Source organism: Chiloscyllium punctatum, chromosome 50, assembly GCF_047496795.1.
Source record: "Chiloscyllium punctatum isolate Juve2018m chromosome 50, sChiPun1.3, whole genome shotgun sequence".
Lineage (NCBI taxonomy): Eukaryota > Metazoa > Chordata > Chondrichthyes > Orectolobiformes > Hemiscylliidae > Chiloscyllium > Chiloscyllium punctatum.
In genome coordinates, this window is record NC_092788.1 from 24,009,217 (window position 1) to 24,028,076 (window position 18,860).

Consider the following 18,860-nt stretch of genomic DNA (forward strand, 5'->3'; position numbering starts at 1 on the left):
GAGGAAAGAGTAGGATGAAGGAGGAAGAATGACGTATGAAGTTTTAGTGACAAGGAAAATCTTGTTTCTGGGGAAGTGGGATTGGATGCGAAAACATCACTGTTCAGGAAAAATGAGATCAGGTTTCCATTCAAAATTAAGAAAAGATTTCATGTTCTTTCTTTTCTATCACTTGATTCTTGTTAAGATGATACATGTACTCTAGCTTTCTGTATCAAGTGCAGAGGATTTTTTTTTTTCTTGAGCCAATTAGATGTGATGCTTGTGTGGTGTTTCAACATTTTTGATTTTTCTTTACAGTTTGTATTTGCTTCCAATTCAAGGTAGACATGAGAATATGATTTGATCTCCTTCAGTTTGTCCATAACATAGAATTTAATTGAGTATTTATCCTCATCACACGAGCTGATTTAAACAAACAATGAATTAGTCTGTGTCCATCCTGCAGATGAAAAATGTCTCCAGCTCTGGCTATTGCAGTGCCTCCAAAAGGTTAATGATCCAGCGCAAGATGCCAAACCCTAGTTCATCCTAAATTATTTACAAGCTTTATGAATAAAACATGCAAAGTGTAAAAGATGAATTCAACTCTGTGTCAAAACTGTTATTTCTGGCTTCCTCATAAAAGATGTTAACCAAATCACTCTGTAAATTGACCAAAATAAGAAAAAAACAGAGACTGGAATTCTCAAATCTTCCTCTGAATAACATCTGGGAAACAGGAAGGAAATCACAGTTTGTTTGTGATATTCATAAATGACGATGGTGAGCATGGGAAAATGGGGAGGGGGGGGGCAGTGGAATGCTGACCAATGTTGTGGATGACACAAAGCTGAGCTGAGTGGCTCACAATCAAGAGAATATAAATAGATTATTCAGATAGCCAGATCAATGGCCGATGAAATGTAACACTAATAAATGTGGGATGATACATGTCAGAAGTAATAAGACAAGTGAGTACTCAAACTACGAATGGGGAGGGCTACATTTGCTTGTTTTTTCTTTGTAGCAGGGAAGGTTGAGGTGGGAACCTGCTACAGGTATACTGGAGTATAGGGGTATGGAGACGATGAACAAACTGAAGCTGTTTCCCTTAGTGAAAGGGTCAAAACAAAGGAACGCATTTTAAAAATGAAAGGCAGGGATTTGAGAGAGGATTTATGGAATGGTGGTATGAATCTGGAATGCATTGTCTAGGAGGGTCGTTGAGGGAGGTAACCTCACAAACGTTTACAAAGCCTTTGGATGTGCACTTGCTGGCACGGATGTGATAGGCCTTTAATTCGTTTCATGATTCTATGCGTCGGCAGCCATGTATGCTCTAATATATTCTGAAGCAATAAGCAATGGCAGTTGCTGGTTTGTTCCTTTGACTGGACTCAGTAAGTGGCGAGATCACAAACCAGAATCAACTCATGGAGTTTCAGCCCTTTCTCCACCTACAGCATCCAAGCCATCTCTGGGAACATCCAGGGTAATTCACATGCTCAATGCAAGCATTGTCTAACAACAGCACGAGCATTTTTCCAACTGTTTACCACCATTATTGTAGCTACAGCAATGTCATGGACACAGATTTTCCTTCAATATAATGAAGACTTCTAGCTATGAGGGTACTATTTCTCTGAAGCATAATAAATTACCTCCCAGATATTCACTTTGATAAAAAGCAAGTTTTCATGTGTTTTGCTGCCAGTTATTTATCACAGCATTCCCCACTCCACTCCATCCCTTCAATATATACCCTTTAATATTTTCTTGTGCACTGTCTTCCTGATCTCTCACACCTCAATCCCTCACATACCCCATACTCTCCATCCTCATTTGTGAATCGTTGATAAACCTGAGCCTCATCTCTATCATTTATTGCAACTTCCATCTCACAATGTGAACTGATAGGATTCCTTCCCTCAGCATGGTCATTAGACTGGCCATGCCTGATGTGCTATTCATCTCAACCTTCTACTCAGTTTCTGACCCGCTGCTTTGGTTACCAAACTCCTGGTTAATTAGTTTAAATCCATTCGACATGCACTAGCAAAGCCCCCCAAAAGGATGTTGTTGCTCCTCCAGCAATCTGTCTTTTTTGTACAGGTCCCACCAGACCTGGAAGATTTTCCAATAATCCAAAAATCTGAAACGATCAACCCTGAACTAGCTTTTTAACAACATGTTAAACTATACCGCCATCCTAATCCTTACCTCTTTTCCATATGGCACGGGGAGTAATTCAGAGATTACTGAGGATTGTTCTGTCTCTCTCTCTCTCTCACACACACGCACTCACACACACACAATCTGACAGACTCCATATTACTTTGCAGAAGAATACCAATAACTTTATAAATAATCAGAATGATAACTGGAATGAAGGATTTAGTTAAAGAAAGGACGAGAGAAATTACATTTCTTCTGGATGTCAGTTTGAGTTGGAGAGTTCATTTTCCGATGGTTCATCACTCTCCTACTGAACATTATCAGTGAGTCTCCGATGAAATGCTAGTTTTATGTCCCACTTGCTTTTTAAGTGTTTAGGTTTCTTTGAGTCAGTGATGTAATTTCCAGTATTGGTGATTTCATGCCTGGTCCTTTTCCTCAGAGAGTGTTCGATGGAATCAAAATCGATTTGTTTGTTGATAGAGTTCCGGTTGGATTTCCATGCTTCTAGGAATTCTCCTGCGTGTCTTTCTTTGCCTGGTCCTAGATGGATGTGCAGACCCAGTCAAAATGATATACTTCCTCATCCGTTTGTAAGGACCTAGTGATCGTGGGTCATGTCTTTATTCTGGTTAGTTGTTGTTCATGCATCCAGGTGGCTCGTTTTCTGCCTGTTTTTCCGATGTAGTGTTTGTTACAGTTCTTGCAAGGCTTATTCTTCCTGGAGCAGAACAGACAGAGATGTGAACTTGTAAAGTTTGAAGAAAGTTGCAGAGTAAAACAGAAAACTCTGTTTCTGTTAGTTGGCATTACAGCATCAAGGAGTTCTAATTTCAAAATGGTCAGCAAAAGAGCTGGGACTGAGATACATAAATACTTCTTTATTGAGAGAGTTGTTAGGATTTGGATTAGACTGACTGGGAGAGTTGTAGATGACGATTCAATAAAGAATTGGATATTTATTTGTAAATTATAAATTTAATGGGCTACAGAGATAGGGCTGGCAAATGGAAGGTGCTTGGGAAACATTACTGGAGCTGGTGCACACACAGTGGCCAATGGCCTCCTCCTGTACTTTAAAGGCTTATACTCTACCATGTGTCTGATGCAAATAAAAGTTAGTATCGGATTATTTCCTGTTTTAAGTGCTCGCAAATATCTGATTATTTGGTTCAGGATAAACATTTAAAATGCAAATATTGCAAGGTCAGTCTCATTATGTAGTCTATTTATTTCTCAGAACATGAATATTTTAAATGTTATGTTCTGATAATGAAAACAAATATCTCATTGCTTTGGCATGTATCTCTTTGAAAAGGTCTGACTTTTCCCTCACGCCAAAATATGTCCATTTTTTTTTCACTGTCCACATTTCATATTAAGTCGCATTCTTTCTATAAATCGGAAGTTTTCAAATTATTGTTCGCTAAAATTTGATAATGTAATCATTCACAGTGCATGTTCAATTATTGCTATTTCTAAATGGCTTGCTATTAGCTGAAGCTCGTACATTTCACTGAGAAATTTAACTGATTGATTATATATAAATGTATAAGAACGCTAATTCTATTTGATTGTCCAATCGTTTACTCACTCCGAACATGTAATCATTCAGAAGCCGACCATTTTCAAAATGTTGGAGTGGCAATGCATGGTTTTGAATCCTGACATTGAATGTATAATTCTGATCATAACAGTTACGTACCATGTTCTTTATTCGAAGTAAAATAAAATGTGCATTCTTTATTTTTGCGTTACAAAAAATTGATAGGAGTTTATACATTACTCCCATAAATACAGAATCGACCTAATTGTTTTCAGAGATTATAGTTCAGTTGAATAATCATACTTCATATCTCATTTTTGCCCAATTCACGAAACATAGCTAACAGTTGATTATTGTTCGGGTCAGTAAACTCAACACCTTGCAATGAGCTACGCTACAAAATGGCTTCCAAAAGATTTTGAATCATTTACAGTGTTACTGGAATTCACAGTTGCCTGTGATGCTGAGTGACACACTGACCTGCTCCTAAATCTGTGCAAAGAGTTTCTAACCTGGGTCAGGGCAGTCAGTCAAACATTTCTTCACAACAAATAATTTGGAATCCACCCTGGGAAAGGTGGGAGCTCGCTAACATACTATCACTGGTCTCAGTATAGCTACAAATAATATCCAAATTAAATATCAATGGCTGATCAGAAACCAAGTTTTAAAAAACCATCTTCAGTCAGAGCCTGGCCCAGTGGGCAGATGTGTCGCCATGCAGTGTCAGAATCACACCGCACAACTTACTGATGTTGCTGACACCTGGCCTACTTCCCAAACCCCATATTTCTACACCCTGGACCGGATGCTGGGAAAAGACGTTAAAAAGTTGACAGTCTGATGCACTGTCTTGAGTCTCACAAAGAAACCTCTGAAACCATACCCAATAAATGTCACCTTCATTATCACCAGTATCAAAATGAAATTTTACATCTCTGTGGATGGCCAGAGATTAATACATGGTTCACCAAACAGAATATATCTGAAGAAAACAGCAGGAAATGGCAGGCCAAGAAGCACGTTAATAACTGAACTTGGCGGATTCTGTTTGGTGTGTGGTTACATACACATATTGTACTGGCACTCAGGTGACTGTAACAATGCACAACGTAAATGTAAGTTTTGACCTAACACCTCGTCAAAGCTTCCTGATCTCACACACATCACTCCCTCACACACTCAAGAATTGAGAACCTACAAGCTTGGTGAAACAGGAATCATAGTACAGGCCCTTCAGCCCTTGACGTCCTGCCGACATTTTATCCTGTTCTAAGATCAGACTAACCTACATACCTTTCATTATACGATCATTCATGTGCCTATCCGCACACCCACACTCTCTGCATAAAGAACCTACCTCGGACATCTCCCATAAATATTCCTCCAATTACCTTAAAATCATGCCCCCTCATCATAGCCATTTCCGTCCTGGGTGAAAGTTTCTGGCTATCCACTCTATCTATGCCTCTAATCATCTTGTCCACCTCTATCAAGTCATGTTCCATTCTTTTTCGTTCCAACGAGAAAAAAACCTAGTTCCCTGAATTTTCTTTGCAAGACCTGCCCTCCAGTCCAAGCAGCGTCCTGATACATTTCCTCAGTACACTCACTAATGCTTCCACATCTTTCATATAATGAGGCGACCAGTACGGAATGCAACATTCTAAGTGTGATCTCACCAGGGTTCCATAGAGCTGCAGCATAACCTCACGACTTAAACTCAACCCCCATGCTAATGAAAACATCATCCGGCTTCTTAAGAACCTTATCATCTTGGGTGGCAACTTTGTGGGAGCTATGACATGGATCATCAGATCCCACTGTTACTCCACAATGTATGAATCCTACATTTAACCGTGTATTATGCATTCAAATTTGACCTTCCAAACTGAATTGCTTCACAATTTTCCAGGTTAAACTCCAACTGTCTCTTATCAGCCCAGTTCAGCATCCTGTCAATGTCCTGTGCAAACTACAATACCCCTCCACACTACCACCATACTTTGTTAATTTGAAAAACTTACTAATCCACCTTCCCTCTTCCTCATCGAAGTCATTTATAAATATCACAATCAGCAGAGGCCCCAGAACCGATCCCAATGGAGCACCAATGGTCACCGAGCTCCAGACTGAATACTTGCCATTTACCATCCCCCTCTGTCTTCTATGGACCAGTCCATTCTGCATCAAGACAGGCCGGTTTCCCTGTATCTGATGCGTCCTTACTTTCTGAATGAACCTACCATGGGGAAATTTCCCAAACGCCTGGTTAAAAACCATGTACTCCACATCCACTACTCTCGCTTCTTCAATGTGTTTGATCCCATCCTCAAAGAATTCAGTAAGGTTTGTGAGGCATGACCTGTCCCTCACAAAGCCATGCTGACTATTTCTAACCAAACTATGATTTACAAGTAATCATAAATTCTGTCTCTCAGAATCCTCTCCAAAACTTTGCCCAATGCTGATGTAAACTGACTGGTCTGTAATTCTCTGGATTAACTTTATTCCATTTCCTGAACAAGGGAGTAACATTTGCCACCCTCCAATCATCTGGCACAACTCCAATGGAGAGTGAGGACGCAAAGATCATCTCCAAAGGTACAGTAATCTCTTCGCTCTCTTCCTGTAGTAAGCCAGGGTGGATCCCATCTCGCCTAGGAGATTTATCTATCCCTATGTTTGTATTTCAATCAGTCTGTACTTCACCTCACCATGTCGACTCACTGTCCAACTATCTGATTGACTGCTTTCCATTTCCGGGCTCTATACAGTGCTGCTTTCCTGAACACATATGGTTCCCTATAACCTGTTAATCATGGAATGGAAAACATGGGAAGGCACCAATGCCTTCCCGATGAAAGGCTGATGCCCAAAGCTTTGACTCTCCTGCTCCGCAAATGCACCTGATATGTTGTGCTTTTCCAGCGCCACACTTTTCGACTCTGATCACCAGTATCTCCAGGTCTCACTTTCTCCATTACAAAGGGCTGTCCCCTCTGCACACTGAGCAGGCAATTAATCAGCAGAAACTCGCTGTATTTAAAGCTGACCGTTCAGTCCTGGAAAGTTGCATTTGATGAATACATTTACTGAAAACGAAATTCCTATTCAACAAATATTCATTCAGTCCCAGAGTTTTGGTTCATGAATTAGGCAGCTTGATAACGAGCAGTCAATGACTGAAGAACTCCAAAGTACAGAGTATTCTAGGTGATATATTCCAAGCTGGATGTGCTTTCCCTTAATGTTGGCTATGTTATCGGACAGACAGATGTGATAAGGGAACGCAGTGACACGTGGAATTGTGACATTTTTGCCATTACAGAGATGTGCTTGAGGGAGGTCAGGGCTGACAACTCAATATTCTGCGGTGCAAGAACTATAGGCAGATCAGGAGATGGGTAAAGGAGGAGGTGGTGATGCATTATTAGTCATTATGGAGTCAGTTACTGCAGTAAGAAGGGAATTAAATCGGAAAGAGAAGCTTAAAGCAGGTACAAATTGAACAGGTCAATGGAGGCAACTACCATATGTGTTGGGCTAAACTTAAAACGGAAGTAGAAGCGTAAATATGATGCGTGATAAAACATTAGCGGGTAGTATGAGCGGGTTGAGAGAGATAGGGAGTAGTATATGATTTGGGAGGGGCTTAGAGATATAGGGGGGGTGAAGGGTTTGGAGTGGATTAGAGGGATAGGGAGGCGTGCAGGGTTTGAGAGAGTTGTGGAGTAGTATAGGGTTTGAAGGAGGTTGGAGAGATAGAGAAGGGTTACGGATTGGAGGGGGTTAGATGGATAGGGAAATGTGTAGGTTTGGAGGGGTTAGAGAGATAGGGAGGGGTGCAGGGTTTGAGAGAGATATGGAGTAGCATAGGGTTTGGAACAGGTTAGTGAGATAGGGAAGGGTGTAGGGATTGGATGTGATTAGATAGATAGTGAAAGGGTTTGGTGGGGTTGAGTAAGTAGGGAGAAGTATAGGGTTTAGAGGGTTCAGAAATATAGGGAGGAGAGCAGGGTTTAGAATGGGTTAAGGAAATAGAGTGTGGTGCAGGGTCTAGAGTAGGTTGAAGAGATAGGGAAGGGAGTAGTGATTGGAGGAGTTTAGAGAGCTAGGAAAGGGTGCAGTATTTGGAAAGGGTTAAGGAGTTAGGGAGGGGTGTCGGGTTGGAAGGAGGTTAGAGAGATATAAAAGGGGTACAGTGCATGGAGGGTGTTATAGAGATAGCAAAGGCAGTAGGGGCTGGAGGAAGTTATATAGATGGGACGGGTGGAAGGTTTGGAAGAGGTTATAGAGATAGAGAGGAACGTAGGGTTTGGGGAAGGAAAGAGAGATAGCGAAGGGGGTAGGTATTGAGGAGGTTTGAAGCTCTTATGTCAGATCAAACACTGACACAGAAACCACCTGCTGACTCCCCTGCCTCAGTGTCCCTCTACATTGAACAACACTTGGAGGAAGCAAAGAGACTGACAGAGCTGGAGAATGTATACTGGGTGGGCCATTTCAAACCCAACACCAAGAGAAGCTCAGCAGCAACATTACTGATCGAGGTGGTCGAGTTCAAAAGGACACAACTGCTTCACTGCGTCTGCACCGGGTCGGGGGGAACGACTGATCGGGAGAAACATCCTTGACCTCACCATCACCAACCTACTGGCTGCAAACACATTGTTCAATGACCGTATTGGGAACGGTGAACTACCGCACACAGTATTTTGGAGACATTTTCCACTTTTACATTGTGAAGACCCCTGTGTATATGTGACACCATCACTGTGCTCAACGGGGCAGATTTCCAATAGATTTTGGAATTTTGCACTGGCCTGTGTGAGGTGGTTCGGGTCATTACCAACAGCAGCAGAATTGTACTCCAGTATAATTTTCACTATCACTGCCTGGCATAAACTTCACGTTATCCTGGCCGTCAAGCCAGGGATACACCCTTGATAAATGGAGAAAACAGGAAGGCCTGACTATAGTAGCACCAAATACACCTCAGAATGAGATGAAGTTACTAAATTGGGCCACTTACTCATCACATGGTATAAATAGCAAATGAGACACAGATGTAACCAGTGAATCAGACCTAATCTCTACAATCCGCGTGAGTGGTGGTGGACAATCACACAACTCACTGGAGGAGAAGAATCCACCAATACCACCTTCCTGAATGATGGAAGGGCTTAGCACAACAATAGAAATCTAAAGCTGAAACATTTACAGCAATGTTCAGACAGAAATATCGATGGGATGATCTATTTTAGTCTCCTCCAGATGGCAGTCTTCAGCTAATCCGACTCACTTTGTGTGGTATCTACAAACAGCTGGAGGGATTGGAGAATGCAAAGGCTATGGGCCATGATAACATTCCATTCCGGCTGTTCCTGCTGGGATACAGCACTGGGACCTACCTGACAATGTTAGAAACTATCCGGGTGTGTTCTGTATACACACACACACACACACACAATATCAGACAATCAGTGAATACCCCATTGCTCGAATCCCTGTCATTAATAAAGGAATGGCAGATGTCACCCACAGTGGGGTCAAGCAGCACTTCCTCAGTACTAACCTGCTCGCTAAAGCTCAGTTTGGTCTCTCATCCCTTGGGCTCATTGAAGCCTTGGTTTAATGATATACAACAAGAGAACACACAGCTGAATTCGAGTGGTGAGGTGACAGTTACTGCACTTTTTACATGATCATAACTGCATTTGTCCAAATGTCATATCCAGGATTAACGGCAAACCTGGAGCAAATAGGAATCGTCTGCACTGGCATGAGTTATACCTGGTACAAAGGAAGGTGGCTGGGGTTGGTGGAGAGCAGCCATCTCAGCTTCACCGAAGTTCCCCAGGGACGAGGTTTCTGGGTAAGCCTGTAGATCAGAAATGTAAAGGTAGGACACCATACTCCTACAGGATAATAGAGACAACTGGCGGCAGTTGAACTGGACAGTTATCATACCTCAAGTAAGGGAGAGATTGAGTCCTTTAGTCCTTAGTTCAGTCCAAGGAATTGAACCCACACTGTTGGCATTAATGTGCATTATAAACCAACCATTCAACTGATTGAGCTAACCAAATCCTCACGCAGCTCTGTGATATTTTAATATTATTCCATTAAGATATGTTGGTAAACACCTTTGGAGCAGGTGGAACGAGAAGCAAGCTTCCTTGCTCAGAGAGAGGGACAGCATCAGTGAGCTATAAGAGTGCTCTCTGCCCTCGGCCCTATAATTTTCAGCTGCTTCATAAATGACTGTAAAATCACAAGTGAGGATGTTTGCCAATGATTGGACAGTGTTCAACACCATTCATGATTTACTCAGATACTGAAGCAGTCCTTGTCCAAATGTAACAGAACCTGGAGATATGCAGGTGTGTGCTTAACAGTGACAAAACCATTTCCATTACACATGTGCCAGACAACGATTACTGATATCAATGGAAAATTGAACCACATCCTCTAACGTTCAATTCCACCACCATCACTGAACACACACCAAACAATATCGTGGGGATTATCGTTAACCTGAACTGGATTGACCATATGATTTCATTACCTATTCCTGTGAAGGGCTTATGCTAAAACATTGACTTCTCCTGTACCTCAGATGCTGCCTGACCTGTTTTGATTTTCCAACGCCACTTTTTGACACACATGACTTCATTGGCTACAAGAATATGTCAGGGACTAGAAACTGTGCAGGAATAACTCACCTCAAAATTTCCGAAAGCCTGTCACCTATTGCTAAGACACATGTTGAATGTGTGTGTGTGATTAAATACTTCCATTTGCCTGTGTGAGTGCAGCTTCACCCCTCATCCACTGACATTCAGTAGCAGCAATACCTGCCATCTACTCAGTGCTCTGCAGAAATTTACCAAGGCTCCTTACAACGGACCTCTGAAACCCCCGACCATCGAGAAGGACAAGGGAAGCAGATACACGGGACCCCCACCATGTTCGCATTCTGTCCCAAGTCATCTACCATCCTGATTGGGAAGTATATTGCCGATCCTTCAGTGTCACTGTTTTAAGTTCCCTATCTATCAATAAATGCCGTACAAATCACATTTCATGAATAAATTAACAGAAACTTTTTGACTCAACCTGTTCATTACTGCACACTGTGTTTTGGGTTTTGTGAGCTCAGGCTAGTTGGTCCAGGCAGTACATTGCATGTTGTGAACAGCTGAAGGGATATGCTGTTTGAAACAATCTGTCAGTCTCTCAGAGGCATGGCCTACATACCGAACATCACACAGACACTGGCATTGTCATCCAACTTTACTGAGCTTTGAGATAGACAGAAGCAACTGAAAACGTACTCATATCTGACTGGAACTGTTTAAACACACAGTGACATTGTTGCCACCAAAATTATTATAAGTGAATATTAGCAGGGAGAAAGTGAGGACTGCAGATGCTAGAGATCAGAGTCAAAAAGTGTGATTCTGAAAAAAAACTCAGACCTTCAGGCAGCATCTGAGGAGCAGGAGAATCGACTATTAGTTAACAATATTAATACAAGGGAAAATAATCGTATATTTTCAAAGTTCTTGTACTTAATTATAATTTGTTCTTGGGTGTGGCAATGAGACTCATCATTTCATTGCTACTTACTGTGAGTTTTCATCATATTGTTGTTATAACAGTGTACTGAATAAATGGGTGGATTTTGTGCTTGTTGGACAAACTGTAAGTTGGTATTATGAAAGGATATCGGACCTTTAGTAAAGAGACTTTGCTGTTAATGTTTAGAACAATGGTGCAAACATTTACACAGAGATTTCCAGCTCAAGTCACACACAAGGTTGTTGGGCTGGGATCACGCTGGCCATCAATGGAGCTGCACAATTCTGTTTAGACACTGACATTGTAGAGCTAACATACACTGGATATCGTTTATGAGGGATTCAATATAAGATGCCATGTGCTGCAGGAGCCCATCACCTTTATAACACCTTCATTCAGGATCAGGTCCAAGGTGCAGAATTACAGAGTTTAGGTGGCACGCAAGAAGAGATATACTTGCAAGATATGGCTGTTTATAGGTCATTGTTATAAATATTGAACAGCATCTGGACCAGTGCCATGTGCTAGTCCATTGACCAGTCTGCCCCACACACATCTCCCTGTTGTTCAGGTGGACCTCTAACCAGTCTATTCTGAGGGAGTGTGTGTGCAACCGCCCAGCTCCAGTTTGGATGCTCTTTGTCTGATTTTGGAGATGGCCAGTGTTTTGGAGGTCCTGGTGAGACCCAATAACACTGTGTCTGAATTCAGGCTTTTCATCAAAGACATTTCAACAGCTTTGCTGCTTGCAAGATGGTGCATTCACTGATCTGTACATGAATCGGCTGTTTACTATAGTTACTGAATTGTGTAATGGTTAGGTGTGCGCTCTGGTATTTCAATTATTGTTCACTTCAATTGTTTTCAACTGAAAAACAATGATGGTTAGTTTATTTTAAATTATGTAAGAAATAAAGTGATATTAACTCTTCATTACAGAAAATGTGAAAGAGACCAGGTATATATTTCCCATGGACTAATCAAGCAACAGTCAGATATTGTCTGTAAAGCAGGATTCTGTGAACAGCACTATGTCCCAGGCAACATCACCACCCTCTCTGGTAGGTTCTGTCCCACTGACAGGAGACAGCCAGGCAAAGGGGGACTGCTCATTTGTATATAGTCAATATAGGGTGGCGTGGTGGCTCAGTGGCTAGCACTGCTGCCTCACAACATCAGGGTCCCAGGTTCGATTCCAGCCTCCGGCAAATGCCTGTGTGGAGTTTGCAAATTCTCCCTCTGTCTGCGTGGGATTTCTCCCACAGTCCAAAGATATGCACCTCAGTTGAATTGGTCATGTTAAACTGCCCATAATGTTCAGTGCATTAGTCAGAGACTCCTGCTCCTTCGGAAGGTCGGTGTGGATTGGTTGAGCTGAAAGGCCTGTTCCCATCCTGAAAGGGATCAAATCTAATGATCGTGCTGAATCCTGTGTTTGCTAGACTGCTCTGCAGCAGGTTATGTTGGAATCAATAAAAGGGAAACATATAATTGATCACATCGTCACTGATCTGCCTGCTGCAGATACACCTCTCCATCTCAAATATCAGTCAGAATGGTCACTGCACAATGGGGAGCAAGGGGTACCTTCACATTTGGCAGACCCTCCTCGCCATGATATGTAGCCCCTTGAATACTGAATGGGACAGAATTTAAACAGATTGAATAATTAATGATGATGCGACCATGAGGGGCAGAGGGCCATCAGCAGCAGCAGAATCATACTCCGTACAGCGCATACAGTCTGGGACTTCACACCCCGATATACCACCCACTGTACAGTAACCATCACAGCCCGACATACCTCCCACCGTACAGTAACCATCAGACCCCGACATACCTCCCATTGTACAGTAACCATCACAGCCTGACATACCTCCCACTGTACAGTAACCACCACAGCCTGACATACCTCCCACTGTACAGTAACCATCACGGCCCGACATACCTCCCACTGTACAGTAACCATCACACCCCGACATACCTCCCACTGTACAGTAACCATCACACCCCGACATACCTCCCACTGTACAGTAACCATCACACCCCGACATACCTCCCACTTGACAGTAACCATTACACCCCGACATACCTCCCACTGTACAGTAACCATCACACCCCGACATACCTCCCACTTGACAGTAACTATCACACCCCGACATACCTCCCACTTGACAGTAACCATCACACCCCGACATACCTCCCAAAGTACAGTAACCATCACACCCCGACATACCTCCCACTGTACAGTAACCATCACACCCCGACATACCTCCCACTTGACAGTAACCATCACACCCCGACATACCTCCCACTGTACAGTAACCATCACACCCCGACATACCTCCCACTGTACAGTAACCATCACACCCCGACATACCTCCCACTGTACAGTAACCATCACACCCCGACATACCTCCCACTGTACAGTAACCATCACACCCTGACATACCTCCCACTGTACAGTAACCATCAAACCATGACATACCTCCCACTGTACAGTAACCATCACACCCCGACATACCTCCCACTGTACAGTAACCATCAAACCCCGACATACCTCCCACTGTACAGTAACCATCACACCCCGACATACCTCCCACTGTACAGTAACCATCACACCCCGACATACCTCCCACTGTACAGTAACCATCACACCCTGACATACCTCCCACTGTACAGTAACCATCAAACCACGACATACCTCCCACTGTACAGTAACCGTCACACCCTGACATACCTCCCACTGTACAGTAACAATCACGGCCCGAAATATCTCCCACTGTACAGTAACCATCACGGCCCGACATACCTCCCTCTGTACAGTAACCATCACACCCCGACATACCTCCCACTGTACATTAACCATCACACCCCGACATACCTCCCACTTGACAGTAACCATCACACCCCGACATACCTCCCACTTGACAGTAACCATCACACCCCGACATACCTCCCACTGTACAGTAACCACCACAGCCTGACATATCTCCCACTGTACAGTAACCATCACGGTCCGACATACCTTCCACTGTACAGTAACCATCAGACCCCGACATACCTCCCATTGTACAGTAGCCATCACAGCCTGACATACCTCCCACTGTACAGTAACCATCACAGCCTGACATACCTCCCACTGTACAGTAACCATCACACCCCGACATACCTCCCACTTGACAGTAACCATCACACAGCGACATACCTCCCACTTGACAGTAACCATCACACCCCGACATACCTCCCACTTGACAGTAACCATCACACCCCGACATACCTCCCACTGTACAGTAACCATCACACCCCGACATACCTCCCACTGTACAGTAACCATCACGGCACGACATCCCTCCCACTGTACAGTAACCATCACGGCCCGAAATATCTCCCACTGTACAGTAACCATCACGGCACGACATACCTCCCACTGTATAGTAACCATCACGGCCCGACATACCTCCCTCTGTACAGTTACCATCACACCCCTACATACCTCCCACTGTACAGTAACCATCACACCCCGACATACCTCCCACTGTACATTAACCATCACACCCCGACATACTTCCCACTGTACAGTAACCATCACACCCCGACATACCTCCCACTCTACAGTAACCATCACAACCCGACATACCTCCCACTGTACAGTAACCATCAAACCCCGACATACCTCCCACTGTACAGTAACCATCACACCCCGACATACCTCCCACTGTACAGTAACCATCACACCCCGACATACCTCCCACTGTACAGTAACCACCACAGCCTGACATACCTCCCACTGTACAGTAACCATCACGGTCCGACATACCTCCCACTGTACAGTAACCATCAGACCCCGACATACCTCCCATTGTACAGTAACCATCACACCCCGACATACCTCCCACTGTCCAGTAACCATCACACCCCGACATACCTCCCACTGTACAGTAACCATCACAGCCTGACATACCTCCCACTGTACAGTAACCACCACAGCCTGACATACCTCCCACTGTACAGTAACCGTCACGGTCCGACATATCTCCCACTGTACAGTAACCATCAGACCCCGACATACCTCCCACTTGACAGTAACCATCACACCCCGACATACCTCCCACTGTACAGTAACCATCACACCATGACATACCTCCCACTGTACAGTAACCATCACACCCCGACATACCTCCCACTGTACAGTAACAATCACACGCTGACATACCTCCCACTGTACAGTAACCATCAAACCCCGACATACCTCCCACTGTACAGTAACCGTCACACCCTGAAATACCTCCCACTGTACAGTAACCATCACGGCCCGAAATATCTCCCACTGTACAGTAACCATCACGGCCCGACATACCTCCCTCTGTACAGTAACCATCACACCCCGACATACCTCCCACTGTACATTAACCATCACACCCCGACATACCTCCCACTTGACAGTAACCATCACACCCCGACATACCTCCCACTGTACAGTAACCCTCACACCCCGACATACCTCCCACTTGACAGTAACCAACACTCCCCGACATACCTCCCACTTGACAGTAACCATCACACCCCGACATACCTCCCACTTGACAGTAACCATCACACCCCGACATACCTCCCACTGTACAGTAACCACCACAGCCTGACATATCTCCCACTGTACAGTAACCATCACGGTCCGACATACCTCCCACTGTACAGTAACCATCAGACCCCGACATACCTCCCATTGTACAGTAGCCATCACAGCCTGACATACCTCCCACTGTACAGTAACCATCACAGCCTGACATACCTCCCACTGTACAGTAACCATCACACCCCGACATACCTCCCACTTGACAGTAACCATCACACCCCGACATACCTCCCACTTGACAGTAACCATCACACCCCGACATACCTCCCACTTGACAGTAACCATCACACCCCGACATACCTCCCACTGTATAGTAACCATCACACCCCGACCTACCTCCCACTGTACAGTAACCATCACGGCACGACATCCCTCCCACTGTACAGTAACCATCACGGCCCGAAATATCTCCCACTGTACAGTAACCATCACGGCACGACATACCTCCCTCTGTACAGTTACCATCACACCCCTACATACCTCCCACTGTACAGTAACCATCACACCCCGACATACCTCCCACTGTACATTAACCATCACACCCCGACATACTTCCCACTGTACAGTAACCATCACACCCCGACATACCTCCCACTCTACAGTAACCATCACACCCCGACATACCTCCCACTGTACATTAACCATCACACCCCGACATACCTCCCACTGTACAGTAACCATCACAGTCCGACATACCTCCCACTGTACAGTAACCATCACACCGCGACATACCTCCCACTGTACAGTAACCATCAAACCCCGACATACCTCCCACTGTACAGTAACCATCACACCCCGACATACCTCCCACTGTACAGTAACCATCACACCCCGACATACCTCCCACTGTACAGTAACCACCACAGCCTGACATACCTCCCACTGTACAGTAACCATCACGGTCCGACATACCTCCCACTGTACAGTAACCATCAGACCCCGACATACCTCCCATTGTACAGTTACCATCACAGCCTGACATACCTCCCACTGTACAGTAACCGCCACAGCCTGACATACCTCCCACTGTACAGTAACCGTCACGGTCCGACATATCTCCCACTGTACAGTAACCATCACACCCCGACATACCTCCCACTGTACAGTAACCATCACACCCCTACATACCTCCCACTGTACAGTAACCATCACACCCCGACATACCTCCCACTGTACAGTAACCATCACACCCCGACATACCTCCCACTGTACAGTAACCATCACACCCCGACATACCTCCCACTTGACAGTAACCATCACACCCCGACATACCTCCCACTGTACAGTAACCATCACACCCCGACATACCTCCCACTGTACAGTAACCATCACACCCCGACATACCTCCCACTTGACAGTAACCATCACACCCCGAAATACCTCCCACTGTACAGTAACCACCACAGCCTGACATATCTCCCACTGTACAGTAACCATCACGGTCCGACATACCTCCCACTGTACAGTAACCATCAGACCCCGACATACCTCCCATTGTACAGTAGCCATCACAGCCTGACATACCTCCCACTGTACAGTAACCATCACAGCCTGACATACCTCCCACTGTACAGTAACCATCACACCCCGACATACCTCCCACTTGACAGTAACCATCACACCCCGACATACTTCCCACTTGACAGTAACCATCACACCCCGACATACCGCCCACTGTACAGTAACCATCACGGTCTGACATACCTCCCACTGTACAGTAACCATCACAGCCTGACATACCTCCCACTGTACAGTAACCATCACACCCCGACATACCTCCCACTTGACAGTAACCATCACACCCCGACATACCTCCCACTTGACAGTAACTATCACACCCCGACATACCTCCCACTGTATAGTAACCATCACACCCCGACCTACCTCCCACTGTACAGTAACCATCACGGCACGACATCCCTCCCACTGTACAGTAACCATCACGGCCCGAAATATCTCCCACTGTACAGTAACCATAACGGCACGACATACCTCCCACTGTACAGTAACCATCACGGACCGACATACCTCCCTCTGTACAGTAACCATCACACCCCTACATACATCCCACTGTACAGTAACCATCACACCCCGACATACCTCCCGCTGTACATTAACCATCACACCCCGACATACCTCCCACTGTACAGTAACCATCACACCCCGACATACCTCCCACTGTACAGTAACCATCACACCCCGACATACCTCCCACTGTACAGTAACCATCACGGTCCGACATACCTCCCACTGTACAGTAACCATCACACCCCGACATACCTCCCACTGTACAGTAACCATCACACCGCGACATACCTCCCACTGTACAGTAACCATCAAACCCCGACATACCTCCCATTGTACAGTAGCCATCACAGCCTGACATACCTCCCACTGTACAGTAACCATCACAGCCTGACATACCTCCCACTGTACAGTAACCATCACACCCCGACATACCTCCCACTGTACAGTAACCATCACACCCCGACATACCTCCCACCTGACAGTAACCATCACACCCCGACATACCTCCCACTGTACAGTAACCATCACACCCCGACATACCTCCCACCTGACAGTAACCATCACACACCGACATACCTCCCACTGTACAGTAACCATCACGGTCTGACAAACCTCCCACTGTACAGTAACCATCACACCCCGACATACCTCCCACTGTATAGTAACCATCACACCCCGACCTACCTCCCACTGTACAGTAACCATCACGGCACGACATCCCTCCCACTGTACAGTAACCATCACGGCCCGAAATATCTCCCACTGTACAGTCACCATCACGACACGACATACCTCCCACTGTACAGTAACCATCACGGCCCGACATACCTCCCTCTGTACAGTAACCATCACACCCCTACATACCTCCCACTGTACAGTAACCATCACACCCCGACATACCTCCCA

The 18,860-nt window shown here is 45.0% G+C and overlaps 1 long non-coding RNA gene across 1 annotated transcript in view; it reads right to left on the bottom strand.

Annotated features, from left to right (window-relative positions):
- Positions 1–2,323: 2,323 nt before the first annotated feature.
- The window catches only part of LOC140470005 (uncharacterized), a 49,658-nt gene continuing 33,121 nt past the window's right edge, over positions 2,324–18,860 (bottom strand). Inside the window, exon 2 of the long non-coding RNA XR_011956297.1 lies at positions 2,324–2,878. This is a non-coding gene — a long non-coding RNA (uncharacterized lncRNA). The remainder of the gene's footprint in view (positions 2,879–18,860) is intronic.